General features: G+C 41.8%; 1 protein-coding gene across 6 annotated transcripts in view; it reads left to right on the forward strand.

Moving 5' to 3' along the window:
• CNIH3 (cornichon family AMPA receptor auxiliary protein 3) overlaps positions 1-21,317 on the forward strand; it is a 271,670-nt gene that overhangs the window by 125 nt on the left and 250,228 nt on the right. For 2 of the 6 annotated variants that reach the window (XM_082349976.1, XM_082349979.1), the window contains exons 1-3: positions 5-194; positions 6,361-6,523; positions 17,633-18,090. The exons of 1 other annotated variant lie outside the window; for it this stretch is intronic. The gene's annotated coding sequence lies outside the window, so the exon portion shown is untranslated. Of the gene's footprint in view, positions 1-4; positions 195-6,360; positions 6,524-17,632; positions 18,091-21,317 lie in introns of those variants that run through there. 3 more of the 6 variants (XM_082349980.1, XM_082349981.1, XM_082349982.1) reach the window with 3 other exon arrangements.

The following is a 21,317-nucleotide window of genomic DNA, read 5'->3' on the forward strand; positions in this document are numbered from 1 at the left end:
TGGAACCTATAGGGGGCCTGTCACCCGGCACGTGCGCCGGGGGCCGGCTGGGCGCGAGGGGAGGGAGGCCGGCGGGCCGGCGGGGGCCGACCCCGACCCCGACCCGACCCGACCCGACCCGATCCACCCCGGAGCTCGGGCCTGGCCGGCTAGGTCTCGCCCCCAGCGCCCTGGCTGGGCTGCGTCGGCGAGAAGTAAGTTTGTTCCGTCCCTCCGAAGCCGGGCGTGCACAGGAGGGCGGCGATCGCGTGCGCGTGTGCGTGTGGACCCCAGGGTGACCTAGAAACGCCAGGCGTGCGGAGGGACTGCAGATTTCCATCCCCGGCCGAGGATGGGGTCGAGCAGGTGGCGAGGTTTTGTCACGAGAACTCCCAGGCACAGGGCTGTGGCAGTCCTTGTCAACTCACTTAATGGTAACCAGGACTGACCAGCTCTTCGTTTGAGTGTGAAAAACTCGAATTTCCACAGCCAAGTGCCACACACAGTTGTCGTGCCCGGGCCATCCCAGGAGGTTTGAGATTATGAGCCTAGGAGACTCTGTGCTTCACCCCGGGAAGGTGGGATAATGGATAAGAGCAATATCTGATGGGGACAAGGACTCAGAAAAAGACTGTGGGTGTAGCGAGGCGGGACTTTGCTGAGGGGCTTTCACTCTTTTTTAGCTATTGCCCAGCACCTCCTTCCAGCTGCCTCTTGAGTCACTGCCCAGTTTAGGCAGCAGTAATACAGACCGAGCAGTTGCCACCAAAACATGCACCTTAAGGAGAATTCATACTCAACTTGAGATCCAGGCTTGAAATGTTTAGGTGAACTGTGAGGCTTCGGCGTTGCTGTAATTTACTCGTTTATGTGGCTGTAGAAATGCGGGCAAGGAAGAGCTGGGCTGAATCTTGATCATTGGTGAATAGTCTCCATTACCCCAAACAATTATTTACCGGTGTGTGGTTGATAGCATATACACGGGTATGTACAGACATTTTCTCAGAAATTTAAACAATCTTTCTCTGAAGAAGTTTTCCTGTGCAAAAACTTGGACTCAACTAATGCATCTTTTTTTTTTTTAAATATCGCTGTATGTATTATTCCATTCTTTTTTTTTTTTTGAATGTTATAAATTTATTTATTTATTTATTTTTACTTGTGTTGGGTCTTCGTTTCTGTGCGAGGGCTTTCTCTAGTTGCGGCAAGCGGGGGCCACTCTTCATCGCGGTGCGCGGGCCTCTCACTATCGCGGCCTCCCTTGTTGCGGAGCACAGGCTCCAGACGCGCAGGCTCAGTAGTTGTGGCTCATGGGCCCAGTTGCTCCGCGGCATGTGGGATCTTCCCAGACCAGGGCTCGAACCCGTGTCCCCTGCATTGGCAGGCAGATTCTCAACCACTTTTTTTAAGATTTTTTTTTGATGTGGACCATTTTTAAAGTCTTTACTGAATTTGTTACGATATTGCTTCTGTTTTATGTTTTGTGGGTTTTTTTGGCCTCGAGGCATGTGGGATCTTAGCTCCCCGACCAGGGATCGAACCCGTACCCACTGCATTGGAAGGCGAAGTCCCAACCACTGGACCGCCAGGGAAGTCCCTAATGCATCTTATAGCTTTGAAATTTCAAATTTTATAGCTCAAAGTAACTTTGAGGTCTTTGGTTACTTTTCAAATTTAGAAAAATAGTTTAAAAAATAATGCTTATGAGAAATTATTAAAGAATCCTGAGCTTTATTGATCCGCAGGCTAGAGGACGGGAGAGGAAGACCATTGCAAGATCTGACAGAGATTTAGCTTTTAGTCTCATCTCTTAAATATGCTTCCAGGTGGCGGTGTAATTTTAAGGTGATTCACATTCAATTTTATTATTCACCTGAGAGAGACCTGAGTTCTAGCTAAGTTTCATAGGGCACTGCCACCGTATCCAGCGGAGCCTGAATTACTAGGTAGTTAACACTTCAGAGATCCCTGTTTGTATGTTAACTTTAGCCTTCTTATTAAAAGCGTTGTTATTGTTTATACAAAATTAAATTTTGCAGAGTCATTTGTAATAATTTATGAGGCCCATAGCAGTACTGAGGACAAGCTTCTGAATAAAGTCTGTAGCTTTCATAAAGGAAACAATGACTTAGTGGTAGCCACAGACACGGCTTACACTTCATGAACAAAAGTAAAGGATGAAAGGCAAAAGAAACTGGTCTCAACTGGTGTCTATACTCAATGTATATACCCCAGCTTGTCTGTGTTTTATGAGACCGAGACTGCTGTTACTAGAATTCTGAATTTATGAAGTCCACGTGTGCACACATTTTTCTCTAAACTAAAATACAGCTGGAGACTCTGTTGTCTGAACTCTGGATTTTTTTAGAGCCAGGTTTCAAGTCCATTGCAGATGAATAATTCTGAAATACCACTCTACATACACTCAGAAACGTTCAGTAACACCGTATTACCTAGCGAATACAATCCAGAGTTTATCTTGCTCTCTGTAGATTGACCTCAATCTTTCTCTTTGACTTTGTCTTTTACTACCCCCTTTCTGAACCCTTCACTGCTGTCCCCCAAATGTGCTGGGCTCATTTCCTCTGAGTCTGACCATACCTCCTACCTTCTCTCCATCCTTCTGATCCAAGACTTGGCTCCTTTCTCACCTTCTCGGGGGAGCCTTTCCTGACTTCCAGCCTCCTTGCCCTCCTTCTGAGTATCATTTATTTAGCCTTTCAATATTGAAGTCTGCTTGCAATGTTTTTTAACTTGCTAAAACCCCTTCTTCAAGTCATCAGAGAGGAGCCTTTCTAGATTGCTGTCCCCCTGATTTGCCTTCCCCTTTTCACCCTCATCCTGGAAAAAACTGAGATGCATTTCTGAATAAAGGTCCAAGCTGTCTTTTAGGGAAAAAAAAAATTGAATGTATATTCAGGTATTTGATTCATTTATCTTGTTTCTGTGCTCTTTTAACAAGTCTTTATATGACCAAGCCTGTGCTAGGTTCCAAATAAGAGGCAACTTATTGTCCTAGAGATATTCAAGCAAAGGCTTTCAGGGATGTTACAGAGTAGATAGTTGAACTAATTGATGTCTAAAGACTTTCCAACTACAAGATATCTGTGAGTTATGTACATATGCATCTCCCAACTAGAGTATAAATTCTTTGAGGTAGGATCTGTGTATTGTTCGTCTAAGCCAGTGCTTTTAGATTGTGGGTGATTCATGAAATCAGTGTATTGGTCATGATTACAATTTAATAAAATGAAATGGAAAAGTGAATAAGAGTAGAAAACATCCAAGTCTGTCACCCATAGGAAAGGTCATTATTATTTTGTGGAAGTTCCGTTTCAATGACAGATATATATCTATGCTTTACAAAGTAAAATATATCTCTTCTGTAGACCATTCTCAAAAAAGTTTCCAAAACACTCATCTAGGACATTCCTGACTGACAAAAAGGCAACTCAGGAAATTGGTGTTAGATATCTAAATGACAAGTCACAAGTTCTGTCCACGGCAGTGTCTTTGCTGTAAAAATTAGAAGCTACTAGATAAAAAAAGCTGAGATAGTATAGGTGTTTATAATAAAACGTGAAACCAAATTTTCACAAAAGACTTTGTAAAAAAACTAGAAGAGACTGTTGTTCTTCTGTCAAGTTTTAAGTTCGGTGTCTCAACCTGGTACTTAGCAACATCAATATTATTCAATTTATTAAATTTCTATTTGAAGAGGTAGTTTTCAGAATCTCAGGTATCCCTGGAGAGGGACATATTTGTGTTTACATTTCTAGCTTCATTCCTAGCTTTTCTTTGTTTGGGGTTCTAAAATTGGGAAGCTGGACTTGTTGGATTTGGGTGAACTTGGGAGAATTCAGGAAAGAGCACTATTCTTGAAGTCAGAACACTTAGTCAGCTGATTGACATTGGGCAAGTCATTTAACTTCGCTGCCCTGCGCTCATTTCATGAATGAAGTGGGGATAATGGCACCGGCCTACCTGCCTCAGAGAATTGATCTGTGAGTCAAATGAGATATCAAATATAACAGATCGTCGGGAAAAGACTATCTTGAAAGGTTTCAAAATATAACTTAAATCCTCCATCATTTCAAAAAGGATTTGAGGCAATGAAGTTCAAAAATATAAGAAGATTTTGTAATTACTCATATATCTGAGCTGTGGACCCTAGTCACTTATTAACCCCAACTCTGCCACTCAACTGTGTTCCTGTGTACCCCTAGCCAGACAAATCTGAATATTGTCTTTATATTGGTCTTCCATGAACGGGGAGTTTCCAATACCTATGTAGTAGAGCGAAGGGCACAGTTACTTGGCAGTTTTACCCACTGTTCCATACATGTCTCTCCAGCGCTTGCTTATTTTCCCCCTTCTACAAACATTCCACTCATGCCACAAGAATCTAGTATCCTCCTGTGAGTGGAGAAGGGGTGGCACACTGGGTGGATCTAAGTGCAGAGACAGGAGCCTTATATTCAGAAGTGAACAGGTGGAAGTATTCACTGTCCTCTGAATACCGTCCTTTTCTCCAAGAAAACTAGATTGTTCTTCTCCCACCACACAGCTGGGATAGACTGCTTGGAGTAGCTTGTTCTTGCTGCACTGACTGTAACAAAACGCATGTAACACTAAGATGGGTGTGCAAAGATGTTCACTGTGTGTGCAAAGATATTCACTGAAGCACTGTTTGTAGGAGCAAAAAGAATGTGGTCATCACGATGTGCTGATATGGAAATAGTATCAAGATATATAAAGTAAAAAATGCCTATAACGGAAGTGTGCATAATGTAATTCATTTGGGTAAATAAATGAATATATATACATACATTTTTTTCTGGTAGGATAGAAGAGCATAAAACAGTGGTTTACCTTTGGGTGGAAGGACTGGGGTGGTTGAGGAGGGAGGTTCCTATTTTTCCATTTGATACTTTTCTTCAGTGTTTGCATTTTCTAACTATATGTAAGTATTTTTTAAGTGTCAATAAGGGTTATTTGGAATTTGCTTTTTTTGGTATTAATAAGTATCATGTTTTTAAAGCACTCATGTTCTTAAAAGTACACTCAAAACCAATCAAAATATTCATGAAAATTAATCATAATAAAAAATGCCAGACGAAGCAGTGTTGTGTATAGTTGATGGCATTAAATATATTTGCTTTTTAAACATCTCCTTCTTTCCCATTACCTGCACCTCCTATATTCTCTGACTGCAGATTCTGCACACACACACACACCCCCATCTCTCATTTGGTTAAATTCATCTGGGGAATAAAGGGCAAAAAGACATTCCTATTTATTAACTTTGAGAAGTAGATAAATAATTAATAGCCCCTGGAGTCCGTGGACAGTGGATAGCAGGCCCTTTGGGCGGTCTTCCTTCTCAGCTTCCTATATGCGGTTCATCCCTCTGGCACTATGATAATAGTAAATAATAATGGGAAAACACAATTATGATTGTTAACAAACAAATGCTAATTATTATGAGAAAATATGTGTTCCGATTAGGTATACACAGCCCATATAGAAGTAATGGTCTAATGACTAGACTTTTAAAAATTAAAAATGTTAAAGACTGTAGTAGGTGATTATTCATAAAGTTGAAAAGAAAACTGTTGGAAGGGTCCCTGCATTACTTCAATTAATTTTATTTCAAAATTGTGCTCTTTACTAAATAATACTAAATGTATACGCAAATGTGACATAGTAGCCTAAATTTAAAAAAAAAAAAAAAAAAAAGAAAGAGGGACTTCCCTGGTGGCACAGTGGTTAAGAATCTGCCTGCCAAGGCAGGGGACACAGGTTTGACTCCTGGACCGGGAAGATCCCACATGCCACGGAACTACTGAAGCCCGCGCGCCTAGAGCCCGGGCTCTGCAAGGAGAAAAGCCACTGCAATGAGAAGCCCGCGCACCGCAGCGAAGAGTAGCCCCCGCTCGTCGCAACTAGAGAAAGCCCGCGCGCAACAACGAAGACCCAAGGCAGCCAAAAAATAAATAAGAAAAAAAAAAAAAAAAGCTTAATGAACTCGTGAATGCCAGTCATTGACAACAAAAGGGCAAAACAGTAGCTCTTAGCTTCTTTTTGTGGCTTGTGGAGCGGTCCTTGGCTAAATCAACACCAACAGGGTTTTAGGACTTGCTGGTTCCTTTTAATACTAATGGGGTTTGTATCTTCACATAAGAGTACCCTTTCTATATACATATCTGAAATACAAGGATGTCCACTTTCTTGCTATACCTCTGACTCTTTATCTCGGAGTATCTTTTTCTCTATCCCTGAATTACTGACATATGTTATAAAAATAGCTAGAAATAGGTGTGTTTGTAAGGTTTAGCCACAGAGTTTCAACAACACCGCTCTTTTCCTTTTGTTTCCTAGTGTCCACTCTTTCCATTCTTATCCTTTCTTTCCTGTGATGGCACGTGTCCACGGCAGGGCTTCCGTAATCATCAAAAAATACGAAGAGTTAACACTAACCAGCCTTTGTTTTAAGTGCTTTACATACATTGTACTATTTTAGCCTTCTCATCAACCTTATGAGGTATGTACTATTATTACCCCCATTTTACAGTTGGTAAACTGAGGTACAGAAAACTTGAGGTCCCATAGCTGGTGTGTGGGAGAGCTGGATGCACAGGCTTCAGAACTGGTATCAGTCTGAAAAGTCCCCTTTGTTTAAAGGGGCCAAAAGAAGAAATAAACAAGTCCTATAAATTGATTTTTCAACTTTGCCCTTTTTGTGTACATGAAAACTTGGTCCCTCACCTTTGAAGCCCTAGTCGTCTCATCGGCCTAATTAGTGGTAGATAAGTGAGTACGTGAGGGCCAGTAAAAGGTTTTCCTCCCTCCAGAAGCTACCACTGAGAGTGCCTGAAAGCTCCTTATCAAAGATAGAGTTCATTTCTCCAATAAGTCCTTGTTGAAATGCAGCGTTTTGCCTAGAAGGGATAGCACACTAAAACTAGGTGTAACCTGGAGATTTGTTTATCCATTTAAACGACTTCATCTTAAAATAGTGAATGAGGGCCAGAAGGAATGAATGAGTTTAATTTCCTTTCCAAGCGGGAAAGCTCCAAACCTAGAGGGCTTCTTGGGAGACGCATTAAGTCAGGAGGCCTCAGCCAGCTTGTTTTTGCAACTACTTATATCTATCTAGTGAGGGTTTCTAAACCGTGTAAGCCTGTACTAGTCTAGGATCCTGGAATAAGAAAGAACCAGCCTTGATTTATACAGGAATTCATACTTCATTGCTTTACTCCTTTAACAGCTCCAGCCAGGTCAGCTGGCAAAGGAAGATAGATATCTTAACTGAGATGAGGTCAGACAGTATATGCGTAGCATCCAGTGGTAGGACAGGAAGGGCCAGCTTGGGGAGGCTACCAGAGCTTCTGTTGAGAGTTTACTCTTGTAGGGAGGGCAGCCAATCTGCTTAGAGACCTTACATTGGCATGTGCCCCAAAGAATGTGGGTAAATGATTGTTCTGCCATATCCAGGTCCCTAGTAAAGTTTCTTTTTTAACTGCTTCTCTGAGAGTAGTCACACTATGTCTCCTATGCCAGTCTGTGCAGCAGACGTGGTGTGGGCTCTCCTCTGTTTCAGATACTCTACTTGGCAACGAGGAAATGGCCTAGATGACTTCTGAGGTCCCTGTAGCCTAAGCGTTCAATGTTTCTGGTTTCCATCGTCACTACGTAATATTACTTGGTTAGGTTGCAGAGGGGTAGAAGAGAGGAGTCATAAATAGCCCCAAAGCATAAAACCTTGGCTATGCCATAGCTTAAAAAAAAAAAAAAGGTTTTATTATGCAAGATTTTAAACATACACAAAGCTAGAATAGTACAGAGATTCCCATTTCATCCATCCTCCCTCTTCTGATTATTTTGAAGTAAATCCAAGCTATTATTTTATTTATAATATATGTATTTATACTTCAGTATGTAGTGCTAAAAGATAAGAACTCTTTTTGAAAACATTGCCACAATGCCGTCATCATACCTAAAAAACTTAGTAATCCCTTAATTATCATCAAATATGCAGTTAGTCTTCACATTCCCCAGCTGTCTCACATATTCTTTTTTAATGGTTGGCTTGTGTGAAGCAAGGTCCAAACAGGATCCACGCGTTGCATTTGGTTGACATATTTCTAAAATCTCACTTTTTTTAAGGAAACATTTTAATTGAAGTATAATATACAGAGAGGCGTGCACAAATCCTTATGTACAACTCAGTGAAGTTTTTCCTATGAAACCACCACCTATGAAATAGAACTTTACCAGAACCCCAGTAGTACCCTACTGTAGTTTTAATTTGCATTTCTCTGATGACGGATGACGCTAAGTCCTTTTAAAATATTTTTTTGGAGCCATGTGTATATTCTCTTCAATGAAGTGCCTTTTAAAAATCTTTGGCTCCTCTCTCTCCCTTTTAAAATTGTGTTTCATTTTTCTTATTGATTTGTGGAATTCTTTATATACTCTGAATACGAGTCCTTTGTTGAATGTATATACTGCATAGTTCTTCTCCCACTGTGTGGTTTGCCCTCACTCTCTTAATGGTGTCTTAATGAGCAGAAGTTCTTAATGAAATCCAATTCATCAATTGTTCCCTTTATGATTTGTGCTTTTCGTGTTCTGAAGTCATCCCCTGGCCTCAAGGGCATGACGACATTCTCCTAAGTTATCCTCTGGAAGTTTCAATGTTTTGCTTTTCCAAATTATGTCTACACTCCTTCTAGAATTTAGGTTTGTGACGGGTGTGAGATAGGAGTCAACGTTAATTTGTTTGTTTGTTTGTTTTAATTTCATTTATTTATTTATTTTTGGCTGCATTGGGTCTCCGTTGCTGCACACGGGCTTCCTCTAGTTGTGGTGAGTGGGGGCTACACTTTGTTGCAGTACGGGGGCTTCTCATTGTAGTGGCTTCTCTTGTTGCGGAGCATGGGCTCTAGGCACGCAGGCTTCAGTAGTTGTGGCATGTGGGCTCAGTAGTTGTGGCGCTTGGGCTTAGTTGCTCCGCGGCATGTGGGATCTTCCCAGACCAGGGCTCGGATCTGTGTCCCCTGCATTGGCAGGCAGATTCTTAACCACTGCGCCACCAGGGAAGCCCCCGTTAATTTGTTTTTCCATGTGGCTACCCAGATGATCTAGCACCATTTTTTTGGTTATTGTTTATTTATTTGGCCATGCCACGGGGCATGCGGGATCTTACTTCCCCGACCAGAGATCAAACTCTGGCCCTCCGCAGTGAGAGTGCGGAGTCCTAATCACAGGACTGCCAAGGAATTCCTGATCTAGCACCATGTTGAAAAGATTCCTTTCTCCTCTGTCCTGCAGTGCTATCATTATCCTAAACTAGAGGACTGTACGTGTGTGGGTCTGTTTCTCAACTCTCTTTGTTTTGTTGGTCTATTTGTGTATCTTTATGCTTTAATAGACAAAAGTTTGTGCTAATACCATGCTGACTTAATTGCTATAATTTTATAATAAGTTTTGCCATCTGGTAGTGTGAATCTATCAACTGTTTTTCTTCTTCAAGATTGTCTTGACTATTCTTGGCCCTTTGCATTTCGTAGAAAAATAGAATCATCTTGTCAGTTTACACAAAAAAATTTCTGAGATTTTGACTGGAAGTAAGTAAAATCTGTAGATCGATTTGGGGAGAACAAATATCTTTGTAATATTGAATCTTTGTATCTAGGACTATGGCATATTTCTCCATTTATATAGGTCTTTAATTTTTCCTAGTAATGTTTCTTGATTTTCTAGGTAGATCTTGTACATCTTTTACTAGATTTATGCTTATGTATTGGATTTTTTAAATTGAATGAAAGATTCTTTAAATTCTATAGTGCTTTACAATTTTCAAGAGTTTCACACACATGATTTCATATACCATAGTAACCCCTTTTAAAAATTCCCTACCCCTACCTTGCCCGTCCCCCTTCCCTCTCCCCACTGGTAACCACTAGTTTGTTCTCTATATCTATGAGTCTGCTTCTTTTTTGTTTTATTCACTAGTTTGTTGTATTTTTTAGATTCCATATATAAGTGATATCATATAGTATTTGTCTTCCTCTGTCTGACTTATGTCACTTACCATAATGCCCTCCAAGTCCATCCACGTTACTTGATGATGCTTCTATGAACATTGGAGTGCATGTATCTTCTCAAGTTAGTGTTTTTTGGTTTTTTTGATATATACCCAGGAGTGGAATTGCTGGGTTCCTATGTATTGGATTTTAAAAAATTATATAAGTTTCAGGTGTACAACAGTACAATTCAACATCTGTATACATTACAAAGTGATTCACCCCAAAAGTCCAGTTACCGTCTGTCACCATACAATTGACCCTCTTCACTCCTTTCATGCACCCCCTAGCCCACTTCCCCTTTGGTGACCACCTATCTGTTCTCTGTATCTATGAGTTTGTTTTTGATGTGTTTTATTTCTCCATTTGTGGGTTTTTTGGTTTTGTTTTTTTTATATTCTCCATATGAGTGAAATAATACAGTATTTGTCTTTTTCCTTCTGACTTATTTTACTTAGCATAAAACCCTCAGGGTTTATCCATGTTGTCACAAATGGCAACACCTCATTCTTTTTTGTGGCTGGGTAGTATTCCGTTGTATACATGTATTACATCTTTTTGATTCATTCATCCATTGATGGACACTTAGGTTGTTTCCATATTTTGCCTATTGTAAGTAATGCTGCAATGAACATAGGGGTGCATATATCTTTTAAAAATTTGAGGTATAGTTGATTTACAATATTATATTAGTTTCAGGTATACAACACAGTGATACAAAACTTTTATAGATTACACTCCTTTTATAGTTATAAAACGTTGGCTATATTCACTGTGCTATATTCCTTTGTAGCTTATTTATTTTATACACAGTAGTTTGTACCTCTTAATTCGTTAACCCTGTCTTGCCCCTCCCCCTTTTCCCTCTCCACACTGGTAACCAGCGGTTTATTCTTTATATATGAGTCTGTTTCTTTTCTGTTATATTCACTAGTTTGTTTTATTTTTTAGATTCCACGTGTAAGTGATAACATACAATATTTGTCTTTCTCTGTCTGACTTATTTCACTAAGCATGATACCCTCCAGGTCTATCCATGTTGTTGCAAATGGCAAAATTTCCTTCTTTTTTATGGCTGAGTAGTATTCCATTGTGTATATCTATCTATCTATCTATCTGTCTATCTATCTATCTATCTCAATATCACATCTTCTTTATCTATTCATCTGTTGATGGACACTTAGGTTGCTGCCATACCTTGGCTATTGTGAATAATGCTGCTATGAATATTGTGGTGAAGGTGTCTTTTCAAATTAGTGTTTTTGTTCTCTTTGGATATATACCCAGAAGTGGAATTGCTGGATCATATGGTAGTTCTATTTTTAGTTTTTTGAGGAACTTCCATACCATCTTCCATAGTGGCTGCACCAATTTACATTCCCACCAAGAGTGCACAAGCGTTGCTTTTTCTCCACATCCTTGCCAGCACCTGTTATTTGTTGTCTTTTTGATTGTAGCCATTCTGACAGGTATAAGGTGATAGCTCATTGTGGTTTTGATTTGCATTTCCCTGATGATTAGTGATGTTGAGCATCTTTTCATATATCTGTTGGCCATCTGTATGTCTTCTTTGGAAAAAGGTCTATTCAGTTTGTCTGCCCATTTTTTTGGAATTGAAGTATAGTTGATTTACAATGTTGTGTTAGTTTCTGGTATACAGCAAAGTGATTCAGTTATACATACGTGTGTGTGTGTGTGTGTGTGTGTGTGTGTGTGTGTGTGTGTATACACATATATATTCTTTTTCAGATTCTTTTCCACTATGGTTTATTACAGGATATTGAATATGTTTCCTTGTGCTATACAGTAGGACCTTGTTGCTTATCTCTTTTATATATGGTAGTTTGTATCTGCTAATCCCAAACTCCTAATTTATCCCTCCCCTACAACCCTTTCCCCTTTGATAACCATAAATTTGTTTTCTATGTCTGAGTCTATTTCTGTTTTGTAAATAAGTTCATTTATATGATTTTCTTAGATTGCACATATAAGTGATATCATATGGCATTTGTCTGACTTACTTCACTTAGTATGATAACCTCTAGGTCCATCCATGTTGGTGCGAATGGCATTATTTTATTCTTTTCTTACAGCTGAGTAGTATTCTGTTGTATATATATACCACATCTTCTTTATCCATTCAACTGTCAGTGGACATTAAGGTTGCTTCCATGTCTTGGCTATTGTAAATAGTTTGTCTGCCCATTTTTAATTGGATGGTTTGTTTTTTTGCTATTGAATTGTGTGAGTTCTTTATATATTTTGGATGTTAACCCATTGTTGGACATATCATTTATAAATATCTTCTCCTATTCAGTAGGTTGCCTTTTATTTATTTATTTTTTTGATGGTTTCTCGTGCTGTGCAAAGGTTTTTTTAGTTTGATTAGCTCCAGTTTGTTTATTTTTCCTTTTGTTGCCCTTGTTTGAGGAGACAGATCCAAATAAATATTGCTAAGGCTGATGTCATAGAGCATACTGCTTGTGTTTTCTTCTAAGAATTTTATGGTATCAGGTCTTACATTGAAGTCTTCAGTCCATTTTGAGTTAATTTTTGTGCATGGTATAAGATAGTGGTCTGGTTTCATTCTTTTGCATGTGGCTGTCCGGCTTTCCCAACACAATTTATTGAAGAGACTGTCCTTTCTCCACTGTATGTTCTTTGCTACTTTGTCGTAAATTAATTGTCCTTATATGTGTGGGTTTATTTCTGGGCTCTCAATTCTGTTCCATGTATTGGATTTTTTTATGCTAATATAAATGGCATCATGTTTAAAATTTGATTTTCCTCTGCCTGTCCTAATGTTAAGACTATTGACAGGTACTTTATCATCAAAGATAAATTAAAAGTCCATATCAGAACTATTCTTTAGCCTTGAATTTAGCATGTTTTTACAGTTTATATTTGCTTTCTACTTACAAATAATTTAACAATACAGCTGGTCTCCTTCTTTTAAAGGATCAGATTTAAATGCTTCCTTTGGAGGGATTGAGAAGTGGGTGGCTCCAGAAGGCTATTTAGGTGAGGATTGAAGGATTCTCCTGGGAAGAGCTCATCCTAAGGGAGTGGAAGCCAGGCCGGACCCACTTGACCCTGTAACAAAGCCCTGCCCCAAGGGAGGGAGATCGCGTGGTGTCTGTCACTCATGTGTCTTCTAGCCTGGGTGCTCCTGGACTCATGTCTCAGTCCTTTGGTGTGAGGAGGGAGGGCTGCAAGTGAAAAATGCACAGAACTCTTTTACTGGTAATTTCAGAAAGCACTGGGCATGCGCTGTACTGCTTTGCGACCCCTTTGATATCATATTACAAAAGGAGGACATTGTCCCTTACCTTATGACAGAACTCCTGTCTGTCGCTTTGGCACGTTATGGCAGGAGTTACCAGAGGCTTCCCCAGTGCCAGTAGGAGCAGTGGTATTAGGAATAATAGCTTACATTTTTTGAGTGCTTGTTACTTGTTACTGTGCTAGGTACTGTTCTAAGTACTTTATAAACATTAACTCATTTAATCATCACAACTACCCCATGAGGTAAATTAGATAACATTATTTGTATTTTACAAGGGTGGAAACTGAGGCACAGAGAGGCTAGATAACTTGCCTCAGGTCACACAGCTTATAAATGGTAAATCCAGGATTCAAACTCAGGCTAGCAGGCACCAGCTCCCAATCTCTTCACATTATATAGCCTCTCAGGTGGCAGCAGCGGATGGGGGCTAGAGTAGGAGAAAAGGAATAAACTGGGGATCCTTGAAGGGTGTCTGGCCAGGAGCCTACTCTACTTGTTTTTTCAGCACCTGTGAGATAGCCCGTGAGGGCTGTAAGCAATATCTTGGGGTGGGGGTGAGGGCTGCTTTCGAGGGGTCTGGGGGCTAAATTAGCGATTAACGTCAAGAGAAGTGAAACATAGGTGAGGTAATCATAATTGGATCTTTAGATCAGATTTACAGACTTCAAAACATGACACTGATTTGTTTCTCAATTTTATCACTTTAAACTTTCCTTGGAATAAGTGGAATCATGACTTCTGGTCTGTTCTTTCTCTGAGGTGACAGGCACATCTATATTTAGACCAATAGTCATGCTTCTGTGGTGATGGATAAGTGTGTGCCTCCAAAAATGGCCGTGCGTCGAAATAATAACATGTGTTCTTTGCGAACCAATAAATCACTGACGTTGTAGATTTGATGCACACACATCAGAGGGACTTCTATTCAAATTTACTCGTTAAGCAGGGAAATGAACCTTTGTGCCAGGACCATAGATAGCCACCTGGGCAAGTGTCCATGAGCTCATGTAAGCGAGCAGACTCAGATCCAGTCACATCACAAACAGAATGAACCTAGGGCTTCCCAGGCCTAAAGTAGGAGAACCATTAATTTTGATGACACTGACCACAACCCGGAGTTTCCTTTGACCCTGTCCTTTCTCTCACCTCCCACATTTCATGTGTCACTAAGCTCTATTGAGTCTACCCTTTTTTTTTTTAAACTTTTTTTTTTAAATTAATTAATTTATTTATTTTTGGCTGTGTTGGGTCTTCGTTTCTGTGCGAGGGCTTTCTCTAGTTGTGGCAAGCGGGGGCCACTCTTCATCGCGGTGCGCGGGCCTCTCACTATCGCGGCCTCTCTTGTTGCGGAGCACAGGCTCCAGACGCGCAGGCTCAGTAGTTGTGGCTCACGGGCCCAGTTGCTCCGCGGCACGTGGGATCTTCCCAGACCAGGGCTCGAACCCGTGTCCCCTGCATTGGCAGGCAGATTCTCAACCACTGCACCACCAGGGAAGCCCTCTAGCCTTTTAATAGCTTTCACATCTGTCTTCTCTTTTCCTTCTCTGCTGCTACTAGTTGGGATCCTTGACGTTTGTTCACCTGGATTGGACAGTAACCTCCTGAATGCTTTGTTCTTTTCTCTAACTAGTTGCCTTCACTGCCATCAACAATATCCTTATAAAGCATAAAACCGTCATGTCAATGGCTCCCCTTGCTCAGAGGATTAAAATCTAACATCCAGAGGCTGGTCTCCAAGGCTCCTTGAGAACTGGCCCAGACCTCTCTTTCGAGGTCCCGTCTCCCTCATTTTGTCACTTGTGGCACCAACCGTCCTAGACCTCCTGGGGCTCCTGGAACCCATGGTCTGTTTTCAGATTTGGTGCCTTTGTTGTGATGTTTTTCAACGGGGTGACTTCCCTGCCACCCTTTTTCTCACCTTTGCCCTTTTGGCCGACTCTTAACTTTCCTTAGAGATTGTCTTCGTACTCACCTTGGGTAGAAGGCATGGTGTGCTTCTAAAAGCAGTTCTCTCACAGTATTGCGCCGTATAAACATCTGTCTTCCCTGGTAGACTGTGGAGTCCTTGAAGGAGAATTTCATTCTTCATCTATTCCCAGTGCACCATAAATGCTTCACAGGTATTTGCTGGATGGATTCTTCCATTCATCCAACCATCCATCTTTCTTTCAGCTAATATTTATTGAGCAACTGCTACATGCAAAGCACTGTTCTAGTTGCTACAAAGGCGTGCTGAAAAAGACACAACATCCTTACTTCCATGGAGCTTATATACCAGCGAGAGAAGACAGGCAAGAAAGAAAGAAAGAAACAGGAAATAAATCAGGTGGTAGGAAGTGTAGGCAGAGAATTAAAGTAGGGTCATGTGACACAGAATGCATGGGTGTGTACTTTACGTTGGATGGCCAGAGAGGGCCTCTCTGAGGGCAGCCTGGAGGCTGAGGTCTGAATGAACTACCTTGTGAAGATCAGGGTAAAGAACATTCTAAGAAGAGGAAACGGATAATACAAAGGCCTTAGGGTAAGAGCAAGCTGACTTAGAATAAACACTGGTTACCTAAAGCCAGGGCAACAGCGGGGCACAGTGAAGAAAGTGTCTCCAGCAGGCAGAACTGAAGCGATAGGTCATAGCTGGTTTAGGAGTCAAAGATTCTTTACACCATACTATTTATTGGCAGCTACTAATAGCAAAATAAAAAGGCCCTGTTGTTCACAACTGATGCACAAAAGCCCTTAGGAATGTAGGCGCCTGCGGAATACCCCTTCCCGCTTCACTTGGAGCCGAGCTATCTGTGTCAAGGTGGCCTGTGTGAAGAAACTGCCCAGCTGTAATCCACTTGGCTTTCTCTTCTTTGGGCCTGCAGTTTGCCCAAGCCACAGTTAACATAACCAAAAGAATGTGAATACATTTATTTGCTCTGAAATGTGTCTATTTTTTTAACATTTACAGTGGGAAAGGGCCCTTAATGTACCCATCCCTCATTATTTTCCAGCTTAATATTTCTTATTCCCTTCCTGTGCTGAACAAAAACGGTGCTGTATCTGAAGATCTGTGTGCTTTTGTACAGGGTGAGCGTGTGCTCATGTACACACGTGGGGCACGGCTGAGGGTTATGTAACAAAACTGTTCCGAGTACAGTTGGCTCATACTGAAGGCAACTCCAAATCTGGCAACTCCAAATTTCATTGCAGGTAGGCTGAGCATGAACTTGAAAATCAGGAGTCATGACTCAGGGCAGCCTGCGGGTCAGCTTTGTTCCCCAACTCAAAATGTTCCCTTGAGACCTTGGGTTTGGGTTCAAAAGACCCAAGAGAGTTCTGTTTCATAGAGAGGTGCTCCCGGCCACAGTCATGGTGATGATACAATTTTTATCTTCCCCAGTGGGTGGGTGGCCATCATGGAGGAGATCTGGTCTGATAAAAGTGTTCACATTCTCGTGGATATATTAACCAAGTGGCTTGGCCACACCAAGGCCATGTCTAGACATCGTAATAGACCCCGCTATGGCACAGTGATCTATTTTTTTTGTGTGTTTTTTTTTTCCTTTTAATTATGTTTCTGGTTGTTCTTGGGAGAATTGACCATCTAGAAAACTTACTTAACTATACAGTGTAATAATTTAGGATTGAAAGGAATTTTGGGTGTCTAAACTTTTCAGACAAGGTGACTGTGGCCCAGGACAGTTAGGTGTCTTTCCCAGGGACAGACAGTGAGTTGGTGTCAGAACTAGGTCTAACAGTCTTGGGTTCCTGACTCCCATGGTGGTTTTTCTCTTCCCAGTCATACTGCCTTTAGTCACTGAAGGGAGGTAGCAAAGTGTGTTTTTTTTTTTTTTTTTTTTAATTAATTAATTAATTAATTTATTTTTGGCTATGTTGGGTCTTCGTTTCTGTGCGAGGGCTTTCTCTAGTTGCGGCAAATGGGGGCCACTCTTCATCGCGGTGCGCGGGCCTCTCACTATCGTGGCCTCTCTTGTTGCGGAGCACGGGCTCCAGACGCGCAGGCTCAGTAGTTGTGGCTCACAGGCCTAGTTGCTCTGCGGCATGTGGGATCTTCCCAGACCAGGGCTCGAACCCGTGTCCCCTGCATTGGCAGGCAGGTTCTCAACCACTGCGCCACCAGGGAAGCCCCAAAGTGTGTTTTTTTAAGCTAGTAGTCCATATTTAAAAATTGGGAGATTACACATAAAAATCTGGATTTCTGGTTTCTCCAGAAAGACTTGAGTCCATACTCCTGCAGGACTATCGGCATTAACCGTGGCTTCTACCTTTACAGAGGCCAAAAGAATACAGCTCAAGGTGACATTATGAAGCAAATCTATTTGGCATCTGTGAGGCATTGGAAGTTGCAACTCTTGTGGAAGGATCTAATACCATGATCAGAAGAACTGTGGATACGTCTTTTCACTGTGAGGTTGTGGTATACGCTTGACAAGTTTTGAAAAGAGATTTTTATACCGACTCTACCGACTAATATTTCGTTTGTGAAGCCAGGAGGCTCCATAAAGGTTAAAAATAATTCAACCATATTGTGTTGAACTTGACTTAAGTGTCATGAACAGTGTCTGGAGTGCAGAAGAACCAGTTCTCTCTTGTTGCGATGGGTTTAGTCTGTTTACTTTCCTGGTGCCCTGTCGCTGAAACTGGGGCTGGGAGGCCTGGTGAGGAATGTTTCTTCCGGAGTTCCGACAGGCTCAGCTATTTGTCACAGCCCCCGAAGCTGCTTCGCTACAGGTAAGGAGGCTGCCCTACGGGAGGGATAATTACGGTCAGTGAGTTTGAGCTTTTAGCTTGGCCTTACTCTGCACCCAAACTCACGTCTGATTCAGGAAGTCTTCTATTTTTGTGTGTTCACATCAACGATTTCCTTACTCGCTTTATCAAAGGGAAACAGCCTTGGGTACCCATGAGGAGATTCTGAATCCGGCCTTTTGCCTGGCTGAGTGCAGGGCTGGGAAGAAGGATTAAGTAGAGGGAGGAGTCATTGTCATTAGAATACCACACGCATGGCCAGACCATACACAGCCACCCCCATCTCCTCTGTGACTCACCTACACAAAGCATGATTAAACTGGAGGGGGCGGGTGGCAAGCAGGCATTGGTGAGGCAGGGGCCTGAATCCTTTCCCTTCCCAGCCTGGGGACCCCATTGATTGTTCCTTTTCCAGAGGACCTAGAAGTCTGGGAATCTCAAGATACACCTTGACCAGTGAAGTCTGTCCTGGACTTGTGAAACGCTTGTTGTTTGAGTGGCCGAATGAGGTAGAACATGTGATGGATAGCCAGACTTTTCAGGGATATGGGAGGCTCTTTGACTTATGGGGATCCAGTGGGTCCAGGATTATCCAGGAGTCACAATGACTGGGGTCTCCTTGAGGTAGATAAACCCAGAGCAGATTAGGGTGGAGCTTCATGGTCCCTATCCTTGGCTTTAGTCTGGAGAGCATTGCCTTTGAAACAGTCAGGCTATGGTTAGCATTATGAGAGATTCTTTCTGTTCCATCCGTCTTATATCATATGTAACAGGATAATGGAAAAAAAAAAAAACCCCTCAGTTGCCATACCAGTGTTGGCCACATCAAAGCAACAGTTAATATACTAGTCATGGTAAATTAACATGGAGCCTGATACAAACATTGTTTTATCCATTTTTGTTTTTAAATGAAGCATTTGGCTTGTATATTCTGTTTGAAACATCAAACATAATGCATGATCATATTTGAATATGAATACTACCTATGTTTTAATGATAACTGGGATTTTTATTATGTGTATGGCACCACAGGTGTATCATTTTAAATTATGTGTATGGCATTTAAGGTGTATAGTGACTGAAATCATTACTGTCGCTTCCTGTGGCCTATATAGGACGTACCAATTTAGCAGATGATGTCATTCAGGTCACATAAAAAGTCCCCTTAATCTGCCTGTCCAAATTCATGGAAATCCCAAGTCTTGAGAAGTATTTAAATATCAATAACATTGTCCATGAAATGTTGAATCCTTCTTTCCTTCTCCCCTCTCCTTACACCACTTCCTACCCCTTCCACAAGCTTGGCGTTGTTATTCACAGTAAAGTTCCACCAGTGACAAGCCCCAGTACGTAGTGGGTCTGAACCCTTCCCTGGACCCATGGCCAGAAATGGGATGTGGTCCAGGGAACAGCCTAGACAAGTGCCAACTGGGACACCTGGCAAGGGTTCTCCTTCCTTTTTGACACCCTTCAGCTGTGCCCTCCCAGGGAAGAGGAGCCTAGGTCATCCTCCTTGCGCAAGTCTGTGTTGTGACTGCATCAACATCCCCCTTTCTGCTGGGGTGCACGCTGGTGATTCAAGAAGGATGAGGCTTGCCATGGGTGGCACCTGGAATCCTCCAGAGTATGTTGACTCCTCTAGAGCCAGATGGGTGGAGCCAGAGAAGTGGTTGGGCCCCTGGAGGAAGAGGAGTATAACTACCCCTGGCCGACAGCCTCAGGACTGCGATGGCAGGTGCCCTGCCCGCAGCTCTCAAGCATGGAGGGCGGATGTTTTCTAGGCCAGCAGCTCTGGACAACAGCCAGGTCAGGCCTGGTAAAGGAAGTATACGTGAGGAGATCAAATTGGGGAGACCATGATGTTCAAGGTTAGGTAGGAAGAGCTCTTGATACAGAACTGGATTTTCCCTTTTAAAACAAGGATGGCCATAGCTGAACCCTTCTCATGTGTGTGTGCCCTCCTCTTGTGGTCACCCTTTCTCTGGTCTCCTGATTGAAGAGAGGAGAGATGGCCCTGGATTCCAAACGTAGCCTCACAACTATAGGAGGCCCGACTCTGCCCAGCCATTTTTACCTTTCCTACCTGAAACTCACCAGCGCTTTGACAGCTTCTCTAAAGATCCAGGGGTGCCCAACTGAATGGGAATCTATGGTCGGAGAATGTAATATTTTTTTCCGCAGCTCTCTTTACTCTCTCCCTACCTAACCCTAAGTAGACAAAATATTGGGCCAAAGGGCCAAATAATCCTGTTTAGGATCTCGCCATCTCATTTCCAGCCAGGCACTTTCCCCTTCTTGTAACTTTCCAGTGTGATTTGGGGAATACTATTGCTAACTCTGACACCTGGTGGTCACTTCAAAAACTGCACCCTGGAAGGATCCAACGTCCACTTTGATCACTTTTAGTTATTTTTGTTTTTCCAGTTACAATTTCAATGTAAATAACATGTACTTTATACATTAGTTATTATTATTAATTGAATTATTTATAAGTAAAATTCTTGCAAATGCATTCAACAGAATGCACTTGAATAGAAAATTTCTGTGAAGATATACCCGAAACTTCATGTCATAGTCCTTAGGAAGTGAAGCTAGGTGTGGGGGGAGGAGAGACTTATTTTACTTTACACCTTCTAGTTCTCTTTGAAATTAATTTTAACAAAAAGGATGTGTTACTTTAATTGTGGCTGAAGTACCCCACTTGGGCAGGAGGTCCACAAGTCCAGGATATTCCCCTCCAGGGCTCCTACCCTCTCCTGGTTTTGTGTCCAAGGACCTGTAGTGCTTTCATGTGTTTTGAGGGCATGGAGTACGGCTGGACTCCCTCTGATCTTTTTTTTTTAAACATCTTTATTGGAGTATAATTGCTTTACAGTGTTGTGTTAGTTTCTGCTGTATAACAAAGTGAATCAGCTGTATGTATTCATATATCCCCATATCCCCTCCCTCTTGCGTCTCCCTCCCACCCTCCCTATCCCACCCCTCTAGGTGGTCACAAAGCACCAAGCTGATCTGATATCCCCATGTGATGCAACTGCTTCCCACTAGCTATCTATTTTACATTTGGTAGTGTATATATGCCAATGCTACTCTCTCACTTCGTCCCAGTTTACCCTTCCCCCTCCCTGTGTGCTCAAGTCCATTGTCTACGTCTGCGTCTTTATTCCTGTCCTGCCCCTGGGTTCTTCAGAACCATTTTTTTTTTTTTA

The sequence above is a fragment of the Balaenoptera borealis genome, assembly GCF_965194805.1.
Source record: "Balaenoptera borealis genome assembly, chromosome: 1".
Classification (NCBI taxonomy): Eukaryota; Metazoa; Chordata; class Mammalia; order Artiodactyla; family Balaenopteridae; genus Balaenoptera; species Balaenoptera borealis.